This window comes from Myotis yumanensis, unplaced genomic scaffold, assembly GCF_028538775.1.
Source record: "Myotis yumanensis isolate MYYU_CA2020_CCGP unplaced genomic scaffold, mMyoYum1.0.hap1 SCAF_9, whole genome shotgun sequence".
Taxonomy (NCBI): domain Eukaryota; kingdom Metazoa; phylum Chordata; class Mammalia; order Chiroptera; family Vespertilionidae; genus Myotis; species Myotis yumanensis.
Window position 1 is genome coordinate 11,495,205 of NW_027223760.1, and position 24,733 is coordinate 11,519,937.

General features: G+C 44.0%; 1 long non-coding RNA gene across 1 annotated transcript; it reads right to left on the reverse strand.

Moving 5' to 3' along the window:
* Nucleotides 1-13,606: 13,606 nt before the first annotated feature.
* Nucleotides 13,607-23,951, reverse strand: LOC139016134 (uncharacterized). The gene is made up of 4 exons (XR_011472608.1): nucleotides 23,886-23,951; nucleotides 23,362-23,476; nucleotides 14,693-14,816; nucleotides 13,607-14,075 (listed from the first exon to the last, which is right to left on the reverse strand). It is a non-coding gene; the product is annotated as an uncharacterized lncRNA (long non-coding RNA).
* Between the last annotated feature and the right edge of the window lie 782 nt (nucleotides 23,952-24,733).

The following is a 24,733-nucleotide window of genomic DNA, read 5'->3' on the forward strand; positions in this document are numbered from 1 at the left end:
GTGTCCCTCAGCCCGGCATGCACCCTCTCCAATCTGGGACACCTCAAGGGATGTCGGACATCCCTCTCTCCATCCGGTACCAGTGGCTCATAACCACTCGCCTGCCTGTCTGCCTGATTGCCTCTAAGTGCTTCCGCCTGCCAGCCTGATTGCTCCCTAACCGCTCCCCTGCCAGCCCAATTGATGCCTAACTACTGCCCTGCTGGCCTGATCTCCCCCAGCTGCCCTTCCCCACTGGCCTCATTCCCCCCAGCTGCCCTCCCCTGCCAGCCTGTTTGACCCCAGCTGCCCTCCCCTGTGGGCCCAATCGCCCTCAGCTGCCATCCTCTACCGAGACCCGTCTCTTCCACTGGGACCCGCCTCCTTCACATGAGGTGGAGGAGATGCCGATACTGGCCTCCTCTGTGCCGTGTGGAGGCATGGGAGTCCTAGACCTCACCACGTAGAGCGGCACTGGGCACGTGGCAATCTTTTGGTGGCTATCTTGTGATGGCCATCTTGTGATGACATCGCTTGCACGGACGTGAGGACCACATAGGCCAGGGGTGGGCAACCCTTGGCACGCATGCCAAACATGGCACGCCACTAAGTTCTGCTGGTATGCAAAACCCTCTCATAATCTTCCATTTACAATTTCTTTCTTAATATCGACTTTTTTATTTTTCAGATAAATTCAGTGTAGGTGCATCTTAGATAAATAAACAATTTAACATAACAAGTTATCTTTAAGACCATAGACATGGATTGACGAGAGAGGGGAAGAGCAATTTCTATGCCTCTGCCTTAACTCTTCCTGCCTTCCTATATCCCACCAGTGTTTTGGTTTCAACCATATACGCTTGTGAATCTTTGTTCTCACTGATGAATTTTGTTAAGTCTCCTAATAGGAATAGTCGGACGGATGAAAGTAGTAGCTCGTGCATATCTCTGAAGGTCACAAAATATAAACCTGATGTAAAATCTCTGTCATCAGTGATACAGCAGCAAAAGTCCCACGGATAATATCAGAGTCATAAAGTTTTCGGTCAGACTATCAGTGTACATGTATACATTAAAAAATAAATGTAGCCCGGACTGGTTTGGCTCTGTGGATAGAGCGTCAGCCTGCGGACTGAAAGGTCCAGGGTTCGATTCCGGTCAAGGGCATGTACCTTAGTTGCGGGCACATCTCCAGTTGGGGGTGTGCAGGAAGAGGCTGATTGATGTTCCTCTCTCATGGATGTTTCTAACTCTCTATCCCTCTCCCTTCCTCTCTGTAAAAAATCAATAAAATATTAAAAAAATATATATGTGAAAAACACCGGAGTTTGCTGACTCGAACAACCACTTCAAAAATACAAATAAAAGACATAATGGACATCATCCAGAACCACAGGAAGGCTGGCTGAGTAGAAATTCTACAACTAGAAGGAAAGAAAAAAGCACACCGAGGCTCAGAGGAGGCCCAGTGCGGAAGTAAAATACTAAAGTGCGTAGTGCATGGGGAGCAGGCTGGCGGCTGAGGGCGCGTTTGTCATTTTCAATCAGGAGGGAGTCTCAGGCTCTGAGCTCCAGTTCCGGGCGGGTCTCTAGGGACCCAGACTCCCACAGGAGAAGTGCAACTGTCTAGCATCGGTCAGAACCCGAGGGCAGCTTTCTCTCCTTGGGGCTTGCAGCGATTCCCAGAGCCTCTGAGGGCAAGACTGAGAGCAGCCATAACTGCTAGTCCCACCCTATTGATCCCATGGGACCAAGCCCTGCTGGGAGGCTTTTGCTGGATAGCCACAGGCAAAGGCGAGATTAGCACCTCCCTAGAGATTCAGGAGCCAGGAAGCCCAGAGGTCAGAGTGGGACCATCCAGTTGGCAGCTCCATGGGACCATAAAAGACACACTCAGGGGGCAGACTCCGTGAGCACCAAAGCCCCACTGAAGCAAGTCTTGCCCCAGAGGGGAGTCTCTAGCACAGAAGTTCTCCCACTGCAGACACAGCTGATTCTCACAGCCAATTGGGCTGGAGGTCAATTCCTCACAGTGATAACTACAACAATCAAGGCTTAACTACAACAAGACTGTGCACAAAGCCCACAAAGGGGTGCACCTAGAGTGTCTACCTCAGGTAATTAGGACACTTAGCACAGAAAGGTACTCTATCAACACAACGAAGCACAAAATATGCAGAGACAAAGAAACAGGACTCAAATGACAGAAATGGAGGAAGGCAAACTGCTGGGTATAGAGTTCAAAACCACACTTTTAAGGACTTTAAAGAACTATCTAGAAGCCGCCGATAAATTTAGTAAGGCCCTCGAAAAGACTGGTGAGACTGCCGATAAATGTAGTGAGGCCTTCGAGAAATCTAGTGAGACCCTCGATGTTGTGATAAAGAACCAACTAGGAATTAAGCATACACTGACTGAAATAAAGAATATTATACAGACTCCCAACAGCAGTCCAGAGGATAGCAAGAATAAAGTCCAAGATTTGAAATACGAAGAAGCAAAAAACACCCAATCATAAAAGCAAAATGAAAAAAGAATCCAAAAATATGAAGATAGTGTAAGGAGCCTCTGGGACCCCTTCAAGAGTACCAACATCAGAATTATAAGGGTGCCAGAAGAAGAGAGAAAGCAAGATATTGAAAACCTATTTGAAGAAATAATGACAGAAAACTTCCCCTACCTGGTGAAAGAAATAGACTTCCAAGCCCAGGAAGCACAGAGAACCCCAAACAAAAGGAATCCAAAGGGGACCACACCAAGACACATCATGATTAAAATGCCAAGAGAAAATCTTAAAAGCAGCAAGAGAGTAAAAGTCAGTTACCTACAAGGGAGTACCCATATGACTTCCAGTTGATTTCTCAACAGAAACTATGCAGGCCAGAAGAGAGTGGCAAGAAATATTCAAAGTGATGAATGCCAAGAATCTACCACTGAGATTACTTTATCCAGCAAAGCTATCATTCAGAAGTGAAGGTCAGATAAAGAGCTTTGAAAACCAGTTTTAAGTGCAAGAGAGAAAATAAACCCTTGCTGCTGAATAGAGAAGCCGTATAGCCTCAGAGGCCAACCCCAAAACACTGCCACCCAGAGTCTGAGCCACAAACTGACTCTTAGGTGAATACAAATTAAGGCAATCTGGATCACAAATACGTCCTGCTTCAAAATCAGGACTGTGATTTACAACACGGAGGAACAGTGTATCGCAGGGAAATTCAACACTCTCCTGAATACCTGGCAGGACTAAGGCGAGCCAGGCTGAAGAGTAGGAGAACCGAAAGACCTTCACTACTGCAAATTTTTTCTTTTTTCACCTTTTAACTAAGAAACCAATTTTTTTTCTTTTTCTTATTTTTCCATCACCTGATTTTACCCTTTTAATTACTACGTTTTTATTTTTAACCAGTATTATTACTGCTATCATTTTACCATTTTTTAAAGTGCCATTTTATTTTCTCTTTATTTTATTTTGGGAGTAGTGTTCTCCATTCTATTTTCATCATTCCTTTAGCATCAATTTTCCCTACCTCAATTTTACCTCTATGCTAAAACCCTCTTCCTCACTTTTCCCCTTTTGGTGTCCTGTTTCTCTTACCCTATTCCTGCTTTAGATTTTCCCTATTCCGTCTTTTTACCCCCTGTCTATTTTCACCCTACTTATATATCCTATTTCCAATCCACTGCTCTAAATCCTTATACACCTATCCCTTATCCTTCTTCACTATCCAAATATTTTTTCTCTTATCTTTCTATTGTTTTCTTGCTGTTTGCTTGATTGTTGAGTATATTGTTTTTTTGTTTGTTATGTTTTGTGCTTTTCTTTGCTTTTTTAGAACTGGTTGTGAGGTTGTTTTGCTTTTTCTTTTTATTTTTTTCTGCTGGTTTTCCCCCTCCTTCCCCTCCCCCACCCCCCGGGTATTTTTGTGCTTCTGTTTTCCCTTGACCTCTCTTGATATCATTGGTTGTTTGTAGTTTGCATTCATCTCCAAGGATCTGTTGCTGGAATTTGTTGGGATTAGTGGCAGTTCTATCAGTTTTCTCCTCATACAAATAGTCACTTCCTCTCTTCTACTTCATTCTTTTTTCGCTCTTTTTCCCACCCCCCTCTTTTTTTCCCAATTTCATTTTTGCACTCCTTTTTTGTGATTTTGTTTTTCTTTTCTTTTTTCTCTTTTATCTTTTTCTCTTCTTTCTTCCTTATCCCCTAATTCTCTTACTTCGGGTGGTCACCTTTATTTGGGGTTATTAATATCGTGAATATATTTGTGTTCAGTGCCTGGTACGTTGTGCCTTGTTGTGTTGTATTTTGTGCCTTTAAATCAACGCAGCAGATCCAAGCAACAGCAGCCTCCTGATCACCACACCCTCCGTCTGAGGAACCGCAGCTGTACGTGAAGCCTCCCCCCACTAGTCAGAAGAGCCACCACACCTGTGAACAGCACCCACCAAAGGAGCTGCTACCAACTGAGAAGGAGCTTCTATCGCAACCACAGCCCAAGGTGCCAATGCCACCCATGGAGCAGCCACTGAAAGACTCAACATCTAGATATGTCAGTGAGATCAAACATGGGAAGGCAAAGAAACCCACAAAGGAAAGAAAAGGAGAACTTACCAGAAAATCAGCTAAGTGAGACAGAGGCATGCAACCTGACAGAAAAAGAATTCAGAATAAGTGTGCTAGCATGCATAAACCGGATGGAGGGAAAAATCAACAACATATGCAAGAAGCAAGAAGAAACAGATGAAAAAAATCAACTACTTATGCAAGAAGCAAGAAGAAACAGATGAAAAAATCAATAACTTATGCAAGACCCAAGAAGAAATGAAGAGTGATATAGCTGCAATAAAAAACACCATTGAAAGCATCAACAGTAGACTAGGAGAAGCAGAGGACCGAATTAGTGAATTAGAAGACAAGGAAGCAAAACACACCCAAACTGAACTGCAATTGGAGAAAAAAATCAAAAGACAGGAGGAGAGCCTAAGGGAGCTTTGGGACAACATGAAACGAAACAACATACAAATAATCGGGGTGCCAGAACAACAGAAAGAGGAACAAGGATTAGAAAACCTACTCAAAGAAATAATATCAGAAAACTTCCCTGAGGTGGGGGAGAAAATAGTCACAAAAGCACAGAGAGTCCCAAACAAGGTGAACCCGAAAAGACACACACCAAGACACATCATAATTACCATGGCAAATGTTCAGGATAAAGAGAGAATCTTACAGGCTGCAAGAGAGAGATGGAAAGATACATACAAGGGATCTCCCATTCGATTATCAAAAGATATCTCAACAGAAACACATCAGGCCAGAAAAGAATGGACGGAAATTTACAAAGTGATGCAAAGCAAAGGACTGAATCCAAGAATACTCTATCCAGCAAGGCTAGCATTCAGAATTGAAGGGGAAATAAGAAGCTTCATAGACAAAAAAAAAAAAAAGGCTAAGGGAGTTTATCACCACCAAGCCAGCAATGCAAGAAATGCTAACGGGACTGGTGTAAAAAGAAGAAATAAAAAGCTCAGAAAGAAAACCGCCACACAAAAAAAGAAATGGCTACAAACAAGTACTTTTCAATAATAACTTTAAACATAAATGGACTAAATGCTCCAACCTAAAGACTTTGAGTGGCTGAATGGATAAAAAAACATGACCCATATATTTGCTGTCTATAAGAGACCCACCTCATTAGAAGGGACTCAAACAGACTGAATGTGAAGGGATGGAAAAATATCTTTCAGGCAAATGGAAAGGAAAAGAAAGCTGGGGTAGCAATACTTATATCAGACAAAATAGACCTCAAAGTGAAGGCCATAACAAGAGATAAGGAAGGCCACTTCTTAATACTAAAGGGATCAATACAACGAGAAGATATAACCATCGTAAACAAATGTGCACCTAATGCAGGAGCACCCAAATACATAAAAAAACTCCTGAAAGATATCAAAGGAGAGATCAACAAGAATACAATCATAGTAGGGAACTTTAATACACCACTGACATCATGGGATATCCTCTAGACAAACAATCAGCAAAGAAACAGCAATCCTAAATGACTCACTAAATCAGATGGACTTAATAGACATTTTCAGAACACTTTACCCCAAAGCCACAAAATATATGTTCTACTCAAGTGCTCAAGCGACAGATTCAAAAAAAGACCACATATTGGGTCACAAGCAAAGTCTTCCCAAATTCAAGAAGATTGAAATCATAAAAAGCATCTTCTCAGATGACGATGGCATAATATTAGAAAGAAACTACAATAAAAACAACCCAAAATACTGAAACACTTGGAAGCTTGCGGTGGGCTATTTCTGTTTCCCACGACCCGCACGGGAAAACGACAGGTTCTTGAGCGGAGGAGCTGGGGATTAAGAAATTAAAGAAAGACCAAGATGCAGAAATAGATCTTAAGCTGGGGCCAGGTGGGCGCCATCCTCTCTGATGGAGGGGCGGCAAAAGCGGCTGAGCCACACAGCAGGTTTATTTTAAAGGCCTAGATTTACATATCTAGTTCCGCGCCTGCCTGATTAACATGCCCAGCCTTATTGGGGAAGCATGTTCCCAGGGCATGGCTGCCTATACTCTGAGTTCAGCTGATAATAATAAGAAAATGTCTAGGTGCCTCCCAGGCGGCCCTCTACAGGAAGCTGAATAGCATGTTATTAAATATTGATTGGGTTACCAATGAGATCAAAGAAGAAATTAAAAACATCCTGGACACTAATGACAATGAAAACACAACAATCCAAAACCTATGGGACACAATGAAAGCAGTCCTGAGAAGGAAGTTTATAGCTCTACAGGCCTATCTCAAAAAACAAGAAAAAATGGTAAGTAAATCATCTGACTCTACAACTCAAAGAATTAGAAAGAGAGCAACAAGAAAACCCCAGAGTGAGCAGAAGGAAGAAGATAATAAAGATTAGAGCAGAAATAAATGACATAGAGACCAAAGAGACAATACAGAAAATCAATGAAACCAAGAGCTGGTTCTCTGAAAGGATAAACAAGATTGACAAACTTCTAGCCAGGCTCACCAAGAAGCAAAGAGAGAGGACCCAAATAAACAAAATCAGAAATGATAGAAACGAAATAACAACAGACCCCACAGAAATACAAAGGATTGTTAAAAAATACTATGGACAGCTTTACTCCAACAAACTACACAACCTACAGGAAATGGAAAAATTCCTAGAAAAATACAACATTCCAGCACTCAATCAGGAAGAATCTAAAAATCTCAATAGGCCAATAACTATGGAAGAAATTGAAGCAGTAATCAAAAAGCTTCCAGCAAACAAAAGCCCACGACCAGACAGCTTCACAGGGGAGTTTGACCTAACATTCAAGGAAGAACTAAAACCAATCCTCCTCAGACTACTACAAAAAATCCAAGAGGAAGGAACACTTCCAAGCTCATTCTATGAAGCCAGCATCACCCTCATACCAAAATCAGGGAAAGACAACACAATGAAAGAGAATTACAGGCCAATATCGCTCATGAACATAGATGCCAAAATCCTCAACAAAATCTTAGCAAATTGGATCCAGCAGTACATCAGACAGATCATACACCATGACCAAGTAGGATTTATTCCAGGGATGCAAGGATGGTACAATATCCGAAAATCAATAAACGTGATACATCACATAAACAAATTGAAAGAAAAAAACCACACGGTCCTATCAATTGATGCAGAAAAAGCATTTGACAAAATCCAACACCCATTTTTGATAAAAACTCTCAGCAAGGTGGGAGTAGAAGGATCATACCTCGACATAATAAAAGCCATATATGACAGGCCCACAGCCAACATCATACTCAATGGACAAAAACTAACACCATTTCCCCTAAGAACAGGAACAAGACAGGGATGCCCATGCTCACCACTCCTGTTCAACATAGTCTTGGAAGTATTATTAGCCATTGCAATTAGACAAGAAGAAGAAATAAAAGGCATCCAAATTGGAAAAGAGGAAGTAAAACTGTCCTTATTTGTAGATGACATGATATTATTCATAGAAAACCCTAAAGCCTCCATCAAAAAACTTTTAGACTTAATAAAAGAATTCAGCAATGTAGCAGGATACAAAATTAATGCCAAGAAATCTATGGCATTTCTATACACCAATAGTGAACTTGCTGAAAGAGAGACTTAATAAACAATCCCATTTACCATCGCACCAAAAAAATTAAGCTACCTAGGAATAAACTTAACTAAAGAGGTAAAAGACCTCTACTCAGAAAACTACAGGACGTTGAAAAAAGAGATAGAGGAAGACATAAAGAAATGGAAGAACATACCATGTTCTTGGATTGGCAGAATCAACATCATTAAAATGTCCATACTGCCCAAAGCAATCTATAAATTCAATGCACTTCCCATTAAAATACCAAAGGCCTAATTCAAAGATCTAGAACGAACTCTCCAAAAATTCATCTAGAATAAAAAAAGACCCCAAATAGCTGCAGTGATCCTGAGAAAGAACAAAGTAGGTGGGATCTCAATGCCAGATATCAAGCTGTATTACAAAGCCACTGTTCTCAAAACTGCCTGGTACTGGCACAAGAACAGACATATAGATCGATGGAATAGAATAGAGAGTCCAGAAATTAGCCCGAACCAATATGCTCAATTAATATTTGACAAAGGAGGCAAGAACATACAATGGAGCCAAGATAGTCTCTTCAATAAATGGCGTTGGGAAAATTGGACAGATATATGCAAGAAAATGAAACTAGAACACCAACTTACACCATACACAAGAATAAAGTCAAAATGGATAAAGGACTTAAATGTATGACAGGAAACCATAAAAATTCTAGAAGAATCTAAAGGCAACAAAATCTCAGACATATGCAGAAGCAATTTCTTCACTGATACAGCTCCTAGGGCAGTTGAAACTAAAGAGAAAATGAACAAATGGGACTACATCAAAATAAAAAGCTTCTGCACAGCAAAAGAAACCATCAACAAAACAATGAGAAAACCCACTGCGTGGGAAATCATATTTGCCAATATCATATCTGATAAGGGCCTAATCTCCAAAATTTATAGGGAAGTCATACAACTTAACAAAAAGAAGATAAACAATCCAATCATAAAATGGGCAAAGACCTACATAGACACCTTTCAAAAGAGGACATTCAGAAAGCCAAGAGACATATGAAAATATGCTCAAAGTCACTAATAATCCGAGAGATACAAATCAAAACAAAAATGAGGTACCATCTCACACCTGTCAGACTGGCTATCATCAACAAATCAACAAACGACAAGTGCTGGAGGGGATGTGGAGAAAAAGGAACACTCATGCACTGCTGATGGGAATGCAGTCTGGTGCAGCCACTATGGAAGACACTATGGAGTTTCCTCAAAAAACTAAGAATGGAACTCCCATTTGACGCTGTGATCCCACTTCTAGGAATATATCCCAAGAAACCAGAAACACCAATCAGAAAGGTTCTATGCACCCTATGTTCATAGCAGCACAATTCACCATAGCTAAGATCTGGAAACAGCCTAAGTGCCCATCAGTAGATGAATGGATTAGAGAACTGTGGTACATCTACATGATGGAATACTATGCTGCTGTAAAAAAGGAAGGCCTCTTACCATTTGCAACAGCATGGATGGAACTGGAGAGCATTATGCTAAGTGAAATAAGCCAGTCAATGAAGGAAAAATACCACATGATCTCACTCATTCATGGATAATAGAGACCATTACAAACTTTTGAACAATAATAGATACAGAGGCAGAGCTGCCTCAAACTGATTGTCAAACTGCAGCAGGAAGGCCAGGGAGGGTTGGGGGGCAGGAGGGAGGGGGTAAGAGATCAACCGAAGGACTTGTATGCATGCATATAAGTATAACCAATGGGTAGAAGACACTGGCGGGGTGGGGAGGCCAGGGGATTGTCAGGGCAGGGGAAAAAAAGGGACACCTATGTAATACCCTTTGTAATACTTTAAGCAATAAAAAAATTAAAAAAAGAGCTTCACAGATAAGAAACAGCTAAAGGAGTTCATCACCACCAAACCAGTATTATATGAAATGCTGAAAGGTATCCTTTAAGAGGAAGAAGAAGAAAAAGGTAAAGATACAAATTATGAACAACAAATACACATCTATCAACAAGTGAATCTAAAAATCAAGTGAATAAATAATCTGATGAACAGTATGAACTGGTGATTATAATAGAAGCAGGGACATAGAAATGGAATGGACTGACTATTCTTGGGGCGGGAGGGAAGGGTTGTGGGGGGTGCGGGAAGAGATTGGACAATAATCGTGCACCTATGGATGAGGACAGTTGGTGGGGAGTGAGGGCGGAGGGTGGTGTGGGAACTGGGTGGAGGGAGGTTATGGTGGGAAAAAAGAGTAACTAATGTAATAATCTGAACAATAAAGATTTAATTTAAAAAAATAAATGTATTTTTCATCATCATATACTGTGTTTTTGTCGCTCGATTGAATTTTATTATTTCTTCAAGGTTCTTCACATACGTACACCTTAAGAGATATCAAGTAGGTGTAACATGTTCTAAAAAAATTAGGGTTGGCAGGCAGAAGAATTTTGAGGCAGAGATTTTGCTGGTTTTGGCATGAACTCACACAAAGGCTGCCTACCCCTGACCTAGGCTTTTATTAGTATAGTTACTAAAGCATGCATTTGAATGTATCAATTCATAGCTAACTCTAGCCTTAAGGTAAGGAATTATAGTGTAAATAGTCAAGTATTTATATACAAATAAGAAGGGCCAGAGACAAGAAAAGCTGGGCTGAAGCTAGAATCCCTGGGGAAGCCAATACTTCCTCAAGCAGCAGTGTGGTCCAACCTGGTGAAGAGGTCTTCTCTTCCTTGTTTCCCCAAGACACTCAGTCCCTGAGAACTGGAAGACACCTCCTCCCCCAGGGGTATAGGTTATTCTGATGCTCTATCCCCTTGGCTCATCAGTTATAACACTAGTGGCCCAGTGCATGAAATTCATGCACATTAAAAGAGAATTAATGAGAAGAAATATTTTAATATTGCTATTTGCCGTTTCTCTATAATAGAAGTGCCAGAGATGAAAGAAATTAGTAAAATGTATATAAAATTTCCCTCCTGTCCGAGTCTGGGGCATGCTGCGGGACCTAGAGTCAAGTCCCTGCCCACCACCCTCATGCACTTCGAAAATGCAGGAGACCCAGACCCAGCCGGCCACATCCCCACTGGGTGAGACCTAGACCCGGCTGACCACACCCCTGAGAAGCCCCTCCAGGTGGGGGCACAGCCTCAAGCCTCCCAGCCTGGTGCCGGGGTGGGGGATGCGGCCTGAGGTTCCCCATCAAACCCCACCAGGCAGGGGGCACCGCCTGAGGTTCTTATCAAGCCTCGCCGGGTGGGGGGCATGGCCTGAGGTCCCCCGGACCAGTGTTGGGGTGGGGGGCGCAGTCTGAGGTCTCCCGGCTTGGCACCAGGGCAGGGGGCCCAGTCTGAAGTCTTCTAGCCTGGAGCCAGGGCGGGCAGCATGGCCTGAAGTTCCCCATCAAGCCCTGTGGGCCATGGGCATGGCCTGAGGTCCCCCGGCACAGTGCTGGCGCGGGGGGTGCAACTTGAGGTCTCCTGGCCCAGAGTCATACAAGGGGATGTGGCCTGAGGTCCCCCGCCAAGCCCAGCCTCCCCACTCCCCCCTCCCACCCCCCCAGCATCATATCAGTGCTGAATGGGGATGCACCCAGGCAACTTGATGTTAGTGCTGGGGGCAGAAGTGCCCGCCCCGGCCCTGCCCACAGACTAGTTGTGACTGGGACACCGTAATGGACAAATTACAATATTACCTCTTTATTATATAGATTAGAGGCCTGTTGCATAAAGATATTTGTGCAATAGGCCTTCCCTTCCCTTGGCTGCTGGCACCAGTTTTCCTCTGGCACCCAGGACCAAGGCCTTTGCTCTGGCTGGGCTCAGGTCAGAGCCCCACCCCAGCTATCAGGCCTTGCGGCTCTGCTGATCCTGGGGCGGGGAGGCCTTGCAGCTCCACTGATCCTGGGGCTGGGAGGCCTTGCGGATATGCTTGGCGCCGTGGCCAGGAGGCCTGGCTGCTCGGCGGGCTTCGGGGCAATTTGACTTGGGGGCTTGGAGCCTATGTATGCAAATTAACCACCATCTTTGTTGGCAGTTAATTTGCATATCACCCTGATTAACCAATGGGAAGCGTAGCAAAGGTACCATCAATTACCCTTTTTGTCTTTTATTAGATAGGATATTTGACCACCTATCCATAGAGGTGTGAACAGGAATGTGGTGGATTAATTATATTTTCTAGAACCAGCACTTGTTAACTCTCCTTAAGATGCAGCTAAAGGGATGGTGAACAGCTAGATGCCGGCAGCAGGGTGACCTGGGAGAACAGGCAGGAGGAGGAAGATGTGGGCCAGTGCTGCACATTCATCCCTGACAACACAGCACACAGACCATCACTAAGGCCCTAAGGCAGTGGTTCTCAGCCTTCTGGCCCTTTACATACAGTTCCTTATGTTGTGACCCTAACCTAAAATTATTTTCGTTGCTACTTCATAACTGTAATGTTGCTAGTTATGAAGCGTAATGTAAATATCTGATATGCAGGATGGTCTTAGGCGACCCCTGTGAAAGGGTCGTTCAACCGCCAAAGGGGTGGCGACCCACAGGTTGAGAACCACTGCCCTAAGGCATTGGCAGCTTTACCTGATGAGTGAGCTGGAACCTGGGATTGAGGGTCCTTTCTCTGATGCACTAGAGTAGCAGTTCTCAACCTGTGGCTCGTGACACAATTGGGGATCAAACAACCCTTTCACAGGGGTTGCCTAAGACCATCAGTAAACACATATAATTAAAGAGTGTCCCAAAAAGTAAATTTGATAGAAAACACAGGTTTATGATAAAAAATTGTAAATTTTTTATTGAGTCATAAAGTATACAGTGTAGGGTTATGTATGAAATAGCATATCGGGTAAATGGCCTCCATGGCTTTGCTGCCACATACGCCTGAGAAACAATTCAATTACTGCATGAGTCATTTCCTGGTGGTGTAATTTCCCGTTTTGGTGATCAGAATTGGCCACCCAGATCATGGGATTTAACGACGTTGGACTTTTTTCTTTGGGGTTTTTTGAATTCTAAGGTTTATTCCAACAAGCCCATGACCACCCACGTCTTCATGGAGGAAATTGAGCACTGTATCAACAAAATTCAGCCACATTTATGTAAAACGGTCATGGAAAACTTCAACACAAGAGTGCGTATGTGCCCTGACCGATTTGGCTCAGTGGACAGAGCTTCAGCCTGTGGTCTCAAGGGTCGCAGGTTTCATTCTGGTCAAGGGCATGTACCTTGTTGGCGGGCATATCCCCAGTGGGGAGTGTGCAGGAGGCAGCTGATAGATGTTTCTCTCTCATCCATGTTTCTAACTCTTTATCCCTCTCCCTTCCTCTCTGTAAAAAAATCAATAAAGTATATTACAAAAAAAAAAAAAAGAGTGCGTATGTGCCAGTGAAGCCATTGAGGCCATTTGCCCTATATGCTATTCCATACATAACCCTATATGGTATACTTTATGAATCAATAAGAAATTTACAATTTTGAATTATAAACCTGTGTTTTCTATCAAAATTACTTCTTCTTGTGACTTTGGGACAACTTTTACATATTGTTTTATGATTAATCACTATGCTTTATGTTCAATTTGTAACAATGAATATACATCCTGCATATCAGATATTTACATTACAATTCGGAACAGTAGCAACATTACAGTTATGAAGTAGCAAGGAAAATAATTTTATGGTTGGGGGTCATCACAACATGAGGAACTGTACTTAAAGGGCCAGAAGGTTGAGAACCACTGCACTAGAGCAATGGTGTCCACATTCACCCCTTTGATTAGGAGCTACAGTGATGAGATCTCACACCATCCCACGTGTTGTGGGTCTCATCCAAGGGTTAATTGAAACCGCATTGACAAAACAGCAAATTAGTCTTCTCTTAGACCAGTGATGTCGAACCTTTTGAGCTCAGCGTGTCAGCATTTTGAATCTCTACCCTTCTCCCTTCCTCTCTGTAAAAAATCAATAAAATACATATTTAAAAAAATATCAATTAGGGGGCTATAAAAGTAACCCCTAAAGCAGGGTGTAGAATTTTTTTTCTGCCAAGGGCCATTTATATTATCATTCATAGGCCATACAAAATTATCACCTTAAAAATTAGCCTGCTCTATTTGGTAAAACATTGTTAACTCACTCCTAATGCATTGGCAGGGTCTGACTAAATGATTTCCAGGGCCTCCTGACAGCCCACAGGCTGGATGTACCACACCCCTGCCCTAAAGGATTACAATATCAAAACTGCAATGAATCTAACAGACATTACAAAGAAAGAACCAATTTGGGACAAATTATATATAAGAGTAAATGAAATAATTTGCGATAAATAATGTTTCTTGGTGCAAATTTATTTTCAAATTAGTTATTGCTTTAACCACATAGTAAAAAGAAATACAATTATTGTGGTCATGAAGAAAATATATTTAGGTGGTAAATAGTCAGGACTGTCCACCATTATTACTGATTTCACTTCTGTGAAAACAGGAAGATTATACTTTCTCACTCCCTTGAAGTTATATATGCCCATGTGACCACAATGAAAGAGAATAAATGCCAGCACACAACTTACCACTGGTTCTAGACACCAGTAAGTCAAAAAGTCAAGTCAGAATCTGGAAGGTAGTTTTCTTTCTTTTTTTAAATGTTAAGACTTCACTTCTGTGCCTTTGCGAAGGACTTCCTTCATCTCCATTCTGTGCTTTCAAAAGGAACAAGTAGATTTCCAGGTACATAAACAGCAATATGAATGCTATGCCCTCTTCATGTAAAGTTACACTAAGATATTCCTAATTGTCTGCAAACATGTAAAACTGCTAACAAAGTTAAGATCAGCTCCTAAAGGTACATAAGGAAAACAGGTAAATAAAACAATGAGCATAGGATATGGACAGGCAATTTATTGGAAAAAATACAGGAAAAAAATCAGAAAAATCACCATTTCTAGTAAGGTTTTCTAAATAAGCTATTAACAAACCCTTTCTGAAAATATTTGTGTGACTTCAACAAAGATATATCACTTAATTCCTCATAACTAAAAAACAAGATAACATTATAATACAAAATTAGGCCTCAATCTACCAAACTGCTTCAGTGACATTTACAACTAAATTTCTCTTCAGAGAAAGAAAGCAACATTTTTCCCAGGGTATTTTCTATTTGTTAAAATGGGCATTAACATTTGACAAGTTAATGATCGCACAATGATTACGTAAAAACCTCGGACATTAGTTAATGTGTGCTGTCTTATCAACACTAATAAAACACCTATTGAAATTAAAGTGTCACATCATTTTACAAAACCTTTACCTCGTGACTGAGCAATCTCAATAGAACACCCTCTTCTGCCAGGAAAACTGCCTTCTAAGTGTAATGAATTTTTTTATTTATTTAAAAAAATGTGTCAGCAAACTAGGAAGAAAACCCACCTAATTCCTAAATCCAGAAATGTTTATTATATATACTTTTAAAAGTCTCCAACAATACAAATGTCAATTCTAAATTTAAGGCAAGATTGAAGGAGGTTTCAAATTTTATCATGTATTTAATAATCTAATAGAAACCTTTTAGACTTTCATAATTTATACTATCTTTTATTAACACAATAGAGGCCCGGTGCACAAAAATTTGTGCACTGCGGGGGGGGGTCCCCAAGCCCGGCCTGTGCCCTCTCACAGTCGGGGACCCCTCGGGAGATAACGACCTGCTGGCTTAGGCCTGCTCCCGGGTGGCAGAGGGCAGGCCCAATCTCTAACTGCAGCCCCTGGTCAGGCTCAGAACCGGGCCGATTGGGGAGTTGGGGCGCCACCCCGTCATGCACAGAGCAGGGCGGATCGGGAGGTTGCAATGCCACCCTCAGTCACTTTCAGGGTAGACTGATTGGGGGGTTGGGGCACCGCCCCCTGTTACACTCAAGGCAGGGTTGATGGGGAGGTTGCGGCGCCACCCCGTCACGCACATAGCAGGGCCGGTCAGGGGGTTGGGGCGCTGCCCTCTGTCACTCACAGAGCAGGGCCAATCAGGGGGTTGGGGCGCTGCTCCCTGTCACTCACAGAGCAGGGCTGATCAGGGGGTTGGGGCGCTGCCCCCTGTCACTCACAGAGCAGGGCCCATCAGGGGGGTTGGAGCGCTGCCCCCTGTCACTCACAGAGCAGGGCCCATCAGGGGGTTGAGGAGCTCCCCCCTGTCACTCACAGAGTAGGGCCGATAGGGGTTCTGGGGCACTGCCTCCTGTCACACACAGAGCAGGGAAGATCAGGGGGCTGGGGTGCTGCACCCTGTCACACTCAGGGCAGGGCCAATGGGGAGGTTATGGCTCTACCCTGTCACACACAGAGCAAGGCCCGTGGAGGGGGGTTGGGCCGCCGCCCTCTATTACCCACAGAGCAGGGCCAATCAGGGGGTTGGGGCACCGCCACTGTCACACTCAGGGCAGGGCCAATGGAGAGGTTATGGCTCTACCCTGTCACACACAGAGCAGGGCCCGTGGGGGGGGGGACGGTATTGGGGCACCGCACCCTGTCACACACAGAGCAGGGCCGATCAGGGGGTTGGTGCGCCGCACCCTGTCAAACACAGAGCCACAGGGCAATCAGGGGATTGGGGAGCTCCCCCCTGTCAGGCACAGAGCAGGGCCCATGGGGGGGGTATTGGGGCGCCGCACACTGTCACACACAGAGCAGGGCCAATCAGGGTGTTGGTGCGCTGCACCCTGTCAAACACAGAGCCACAGGGCAATCGGGGGATTGGGGAGCTCCCCCCCATTAGGCACAGAGCAGGGCTGATCAGGGGGATTGGGCGCTGCCCCCTGTCACGCTGATCCCGGTGCCGGGAAGCCTCGCTGCTCCGCTGATCCCGGTGCCGGGAGGCATATTACCCTTTTACTATATAGAATAGAGGCCTGGTGCCTGGCTGCCGGCCGCCATCTTGGCTGACAGTTAATTTGCATAAGGATACGCTGATTAGCCAATGGGAAGGGTAGCGGTCGTACGCCAATTACCATGTTTCTCTTTTATTAGTGTAGAAGTGTAGATTACCATTGCAAATAAAAAAGGAATGTTAAATCCATACTTTGGCACAATTGCCAAGTTTCACTTAAGTTGATCACAGGCTACCTTGTTTTCAGGGCTAAATATTATGTCAAATTAAAGTAACAATGTTTTTCTGTTCATATAGTGCTTCCCATTGCAATCTGTAGACTTTTTAAACCCAAATATTCAATTACCTACAACAATTTAGGGAAAGGGAGGGAAAAACCCAAAGACATACGGCAATGTAACACAGACATGTGTTTTGCAACAATGAGAAAATATGTAATATAATCCCAAATACAGAGAAAATGGAAAATATAATTTCATTCCAATGGTAGATCCTGTTCAGATTAAACCTCTGCTGCACTCAAAGACTTAAATGCTCTCATGCCAATTTTCTTTTATGTACAAATAAAATAGCACCTATCTCTAGTTGTAAGGAATATATTAAATAACACACTTAAAAGCAATTAACACAATAACCAGTACACAGAAAACATTCAATACATGTTTCCTTTAAAAACTAAAAAACATCACCCCAGAAACAAATTCTAAGACCCCAATAAATAAGACAGTATTAAATTCCCATATTTGCTAGACAAAAAACAATGCGCTAAGTATTGCCAATAGCAAGATCCAAGAGAAACGTAAGATGTGATTTGTGTTAATTTAAAAATGGTTTTCAAGCTGACATTATTAAAAAAAAAATATGCTTTAGTTAATTTCATAGAGGAAGGGAGAGAGCGACTCAAACATCAATGACGAGAGAGAATCATTTATCCAGTGCCTCTTGCATTCCCCCCTGTCTCCCCACCCCCCAACCTGAGGAACAAGACCACAACCCGGGCATGAGCCCTGACAAGGAATCGAACTGTGACCTCCTGGTTCATAGGTCAATGCTCAACCACTGAGCAACTCCGGCCAGGCTCAAGTTATCATGTTTTGACTATTAGTCCCACTGGAGGGAAAATAAAAAAGAATTTTTAAACATAAGAAAAAATAAAACAACAAAATAGATCTTTATGTACTTATATAGAAAGCTAATCATTAAATATTAAGTCAATGCCATTTTCCACAAGATTAAAAAAGTCTACATGGAACAGAAAAAATTAAAGACCTAACAGACGAAATATAAGTAAAAACCAATTTGAAAATGTAGACAATGCTAAGGGTATACGTAAGAAGCCACAGCCAGATAGGTAGGAGGGGGCTAGTCCCACATCCATGTGTGGTGGTTCAAAATCCAGAGAGCTATTTCACATGCAGAGGTCCCCCTTTCGGAGCAACCCCTCACCAGGCCACCCAGCCCAGGGTTCTAGTATTAGGAAAAGAAGTCACCGTAACTTCTGGCTGTGAAAACCAGCAAAGATTGTGATTGAGTGAGAAAATAGGCTGCTGTAGTCCCAAATGTTCCTCTTAAAGGGCCCACACACATATTCACTGAGAGACTCACTCACTCTGAACTCCAGCACTGGGGCAGCAGTTCAAGGCACCAGGGACAGATGTGCAGGAAGTGAATTGTCTGGCTTCAGGACAAGAGCTGTAGGGGTAGCTTTCTCCCAGACAGAGTACTGGGGAGAGCCATTGTTCCTTTGTTGAGCCCTTGCCCAACTTAGCCTGCACACACTGATGGGTGCCATATCTGTTTGAGTCTCCATCAACCTGGCTGACAACATTTGCCTCATCCTGATGAGTCCCTGAGACCCCAACATTCCCAAATTTGGGGCCCACTCAAGTAAATTCCAATGGCTTTTCTATACAAATGGCCTATCTTGGCTCGTGCTCGTCTTTCCTAACATCTCTCAAAGGTATACAACCCCAAACAGCAGCCTCTTATCCTATCTAATAATGAGGGAATATGCTAATTGACCCTCACACTGTCACAAAGATGGGGGCACCCACAGTCAAGGAGGAAATATGGTAATTCAATGCCCCACCCTCAAAGATGGCAGCACCCACAGCCACAAGATGACCAGCACTGGAGGGCAGTTGTGGGTGATCAGGCCAGTAAGGGAGGGTTGCTGGGGGTGACCAGGCTTGCAGGGAAGGGCAGTTGGGGGTGACCAGGCTGGCAGGGGAGGGCAGTTGGGGGCGATCGGGCCGGCAGGGGAGCAGTTATGGGTCGATCAGGCCAGCAGGGGAGTGGTTAGGTGGTGATCAGGCTGGCAGGCAGGCGACGGGTTGGGAGCCAGCAGTACCAGATTGTGAGAGGGATGTCCGACTGCAGGTAGTCAGACATCACACGAGGGGTCCCAGATTGGAGAGGGTGCAGGCTGGGCTGAGGGACACCCCCCTCCACAGTGCATGAATTTCATGCACTGGGCCTCTAGTCCTCTTAATAAACAGCTCCAAGCCCAGCATTAGAGGCAGTCAACCTCAGTTCACAGCTTAGCATCCTCCAGGGACCTCCATGCCAATCATAAGTGGGAAACATCCTCAGGTCACTCTTTAGCTCAAACCAAGTGGTCGTGGGCAGGTACAGGCAGCAGCTGACCTTGGCCTGCCCCAGAACCCTTTCCAAAAGGTCCAGAACCGATACACCTGGTGGCCAGCTTCAGACCACACCAGTGCACTGCACAAACAATTCTACCAACCACACACTAAAAGGGTAGTCTCAGCCAGCACTAGAGCCCCATTAAGATGAATCTTAGTAAGGTCAGCCTCTTCACAACAGCTCCTTAACTGCCAATAATCACAACCAATCACCTGAGGTTCAATCCCTCCCATTAAGGTGCCAACCTCAATCAAAGCGGGCACACATAACTCATATGGAAGAAACACATGGAGGATCCTAATCAGGTGACCATGAAGACTGTGCTGCTGGGCCTCATTGGACACCTAACACATAAGGCCACTTTACCAAGACTGAGAGATGTAGCTGCTCTGCCTAATACATAGAAACAATCACAGGAAGGCAATCAGAACAAGGAGTCAATGAAACATGTCCCAAATGAAAGAACCTAATAAAACTCTAGGAAAAGAACTAAATAAAACTGAAGCAAGCAATCTTCCAGATATAGAGATCAAAACACTGGTTATAAGAATGATCAGCGAATTTAGGGAAAGAAGAGAGGAACTTAGAACTTCAACAAAGAGATAAAACACATAAAAAAGAAGAGAGAAAACATAAAAAGGAACCCTCATAAATGAAGATTACAAAAAAGGAAATGAATACATTAGATGGAATTAATAGTAGATTAGATGAAGTGGAGGATCAAATTAGCAATGTGGAATACAAGGTAGCGAAAAACAGGCACTTGCAACAGCAAAAAGAAAAAAAAGAAAGGAAACACACACAAGAAGAATAAAAAAATTAGGATGGTCTGAGGAAACTTGGACAATGTCAAGCATAACAACATTCTTATCACAGAGGTATCAGAGAAGAGAGAGAGCAACAGACTGATAAATATTCGAAGAAATGATGACAGAAAACTTCCCTAAACTGGTGAAGAAAATAGACATACAAGTCCAAGAAGTACAAAGAGTCCTTAAGAAGATGAGCCCAAAGAGGCCAACACCAAGACACATACATTAAATGCCAAATATTAAAGACAAAGAGAATCTTAAAACCAGCAAGACAAAGGCAGGTAGTTACTTACAAGGGAGATCCCACAAGACTTTCAGCTAAGTTTTCAACAAAAATTTTGCAGGCCAGAAAGGACTGGTAAGAAATATTCAAAGTGATGAAAAGAAAGGACCTACAATCAAGATTACTCTAACCATAAGGCTATCATTTAGAATCAAAGATAAAGAGCTTCCCACACAAGACGAAGTTGAAGGACTTCAACAATAAGCCAGTATTATAAGAAATGTTAAACGGACTTCATTAAGAAAGAAATAAATATTTATAATAAATGGCAATAACTATACATATCTATCAACAATTACTTTAAATGTACATGTATTAAATGCTCCCATCAAAAGACATGGGGTGGCTGACTGGCTGACCAAACAAGACCATTGCATATGTTGCCTACAAGTAAATCACTTCAGATCAAAAGACACACACAGATTGAAACGTAAAAGGAGGGTCCAACCGGTGTGGCTCAGTAGTTGAGCATGGACCCATGAACCAAATATTCATGGTTTGATTCTTGGTAAGGGCACATGACTGGGTTGAAGGCTCAATCCCCACCCAGTCGGGTGCATGCAGGAGGCAGTCAATAGGAGATTCTCTCTTATCATTAATGTTTCTATCTCTTTCTCCCTTTTCCTTCCTCTCTCTGAAATCAATTTAAAAAAATATGTTAGAAAAAAAAGAAAGAAAAGTAAAGGAATGGAAAAAGGTATTTCATGAAATGAAAACAAGCAAAACTGAAGTAGCAATACTTATACCAGGCAAAACAAACTTTAAAACAAAGACTATAACAAGAGACAAGAAAGGTCACAGCATTTCCTTTTCTGGGTATTTTATCTGAATTAATCCCAAAACGAATTTGAAAACACATATGCACACATATTTTCACTGCTACATTATTTATAATTGGCAAGATAAGGAAGCTACATGAATGTCCATCAACAGATGCATGAATAAAGAAGAACTACATAACCCGCCTAACCGGTTTGGCTCAATGGATAGAGTGTTGGCCTGCGGACTCAATGGTCCCAGGTTCAATTCCAGTCAAGGGCATGTACCTTGGTTGTGGGCACATACCCAATAGGGAGTGTGCAGGAGGCAGCTGATCGATGTTTCTCTCTCGTCGATGTTTCTAACTCTCTATCCCTCTCCCTTCCTCTCTGTAAAAAAAACAACAATAAAATATATTAAAAAAAGGAAAGAAAAAAAAGAAATGTTTAAAAAAAAGAACAACTACATAGAACATTGCTTAGCCATAAAAAATAACAAAATTTTCCCTTCAGCAACAACAGGAATGATGTATCTCGGGGCATTGTGCTAAGTGAAATAAGTCAGAGAAAGACAATACATCACATCCAACACTATGTGCATTCTTTGCATGTGCTTATGTTAGGTAGTAGGCCCTGTTTAATTATTCGAATTTCATTCTTCACTTACAACTCAAGTTCCATTGTCCACAAATTCACATAAAACTTTTTTGTTATAACAGCTAATATTTACCTAATGCCTATTGTTCTAATAACTTTATTAATGTATTATCTCATTTTAACATCCCTCCCTGAAAAATATCTTTATAAAATGTATCCCATTGAAAAGGGGGTGGGGGATTGAAGCTTAGGAATGTTTGGTAACTTGGTCAAAATTACAGAGCCACCCATGGCAGGGCTAGTACTCAAACCCAGAGCTGTACTGTTAACAAAATGACTTCCTTTCCACTATACAATGAGGCATCTCTAGTGTAGAAGACAAACGTTTTTCTATATACAATATTATTTAACTCTTTTGTGTGTGAATGTTTTTATTTTCTATTTTCCATCACCATTTACCGCCTCCATGCATTTTCCACGTTCTCTATCCCTGCCCCCTACATCACCACACTGCTGTCTATGTCTATGAGTTCTCTCTCTCTTTCTTTTTTGCTCAATCCTCCACCCACCCCCACACCTCCACTCCAATGGTAAATGCCTGGTGTTCCTTTGGATAATTTCAATCATTATGATCAACGACTCACATTTCTACGTCAAGGCAATTCCTAAAAATAGTATTTGATCCACGGAAAATAAAATGTCAGGGGACCCAGGGCCAGCATTATGATGCTTGACACAAAGAAATTGATGCTCTGGAAGTTTAAATGACGTTTCCAGGGAACCACACTGCAGTCAATACAGCTGGGACAGATACCCAGATATTCTGATTCCTACCCCAGGCCTCATGTTACACACACACACACACTCTCATACACACACATACACACACCCACACGCACACACACACCAGGCACAGGAGAAGACCGTAACTGAGATGTACCTAACTAGAATCAACTCTTGAGAAACATATTAATAGATTAAGAAATGCTGAAAAAAGTAAAGAAAAAAAACAACAACAGTATTAGTTGGGTAGGACTGGTCAGAATAAGCGTCTTGAGGTGGAAGAACTAATGGAAGGTAACAGGGTGGCATTCAAACTAGAGGAAGAAAAGGCAGAGAGAACTCAGAGTCAGAATGATTTGCAGGACACTCGATCCACTAACATTCGCTGTGACCCCCTGAGAAAAGCAACTCACACCTTTTAAAATCAGAAACAGCTGTGAACTTAGACAATGGTGTTGGGCTGAAACTACCCCGTATTTCTCACCAGAACTGAGGAGCTCCTGGACCAAGGAAATATCGCCTGTGGTCAACGCTTTCTTAAACGTTTCATTCTTGTCTTCAGTGGGTCACGGTCCTTTTAATTTCTAAAAAAAGCAGACCTTTAAAAAAAAAACAATTATACACGTTTTCATTTCCACCGTAACCGGTAAATCGTTTTGGAAGAGGGAGGAGGGGGGACGGGACGGTGGTGGTGGGCGACACCCGAAGTTTGCAAAGAATTCGTGTCTCAAATGACCTCGAAAGGGGCCGGGTAATGGCGGGTCCGAGCCCACGGGACGAGCTACCACGTGGACAACCTGGCGAGGCGCCGGCGATGGAAAGCACAGTAAGGAAACCAGACCAACACGCTGCGGGTTTCTCTCCAACCCCAGCGCCTGTACTCCCACTGGAGAAACGAAGGAGGAAGGGCAAACAGGGGAGGAAGGAAGAGGGTTCCCAAGGAGGCCGGGTCTTCCAAGGCCGGGGAGGCAGACCTCGGCGCGGAGAAGAAACAGCCTCCCCTGCTACCTGAGAGGCCCGGTCGAGATACCCAATCTCCCAGCCGTCATCCTCGCTCTCGCTACTCTCGCCTCCCCCAGCCACCGCCAGGCCTCAGAACACGCTGGAGGCCTTGTCCGCAGCCTTGGCCGCCTGCCCCTCCCTTCCGCCCTGCCCGCGTGAGACCCTGCCCCTCCACTGGCTCGCGCCTGCGCCTGCGCCTGCGCCTGCGCCTGCGCCTGCGCCTGCGCCTGCGCCTGCGCCTGCGCCTGCGCCTGCGCCTGCGCCTGCGCCTGCGCCTGCGCCTGCGCCTGCGCCTGCGCCTGCGCCTGCGCCTGCGCCTGCGCCTGCGCCTGCGCCTGCGCCTGCGCCTGCGCCTGCGCCTGCGCCTGCGCCTGCGCCTGCGCCTGCGCCTGCGCCTGCGCCTGCGCCTGCGCCTGCGCCTGCGCCTGCGCCTGCGCCTGCGCCTGCGCCTGCGCCTGCGCCTGCGCCTGCGCCTGCGCCTGCGCCTGCGCCTGCGCCTGCGCCGTGCTGGTTTACCCGGGAAGGCGGGACCTGCGTGCTCCAGCCAGGACCTGGGGCTCCTGGGCGCAGGTGCGCAGGCGCGTGTCCTCTCGCAGCCGCCCTCATCCCTCTTGGTGGCCAGTGGCTATGAGATGGGACCTGCATGTCTCATGGAGCAGGTGGGGCTGGCAGCGTTTGAAGAAGTCCTTGGGCTTTCAGGGTTGCCCCACTTGTCGCTGGGGCGGAATTGGGATTTGTACGCCAAGGTATGCCTATGCTTTCTCCCCTTCAGCCGCCCCCGTCTCCCACCCGCCTCCAAACCCACCGCCGGACATGCTACCCTTGGAGAGGGGAGCATATTATCCCTAAGGAGC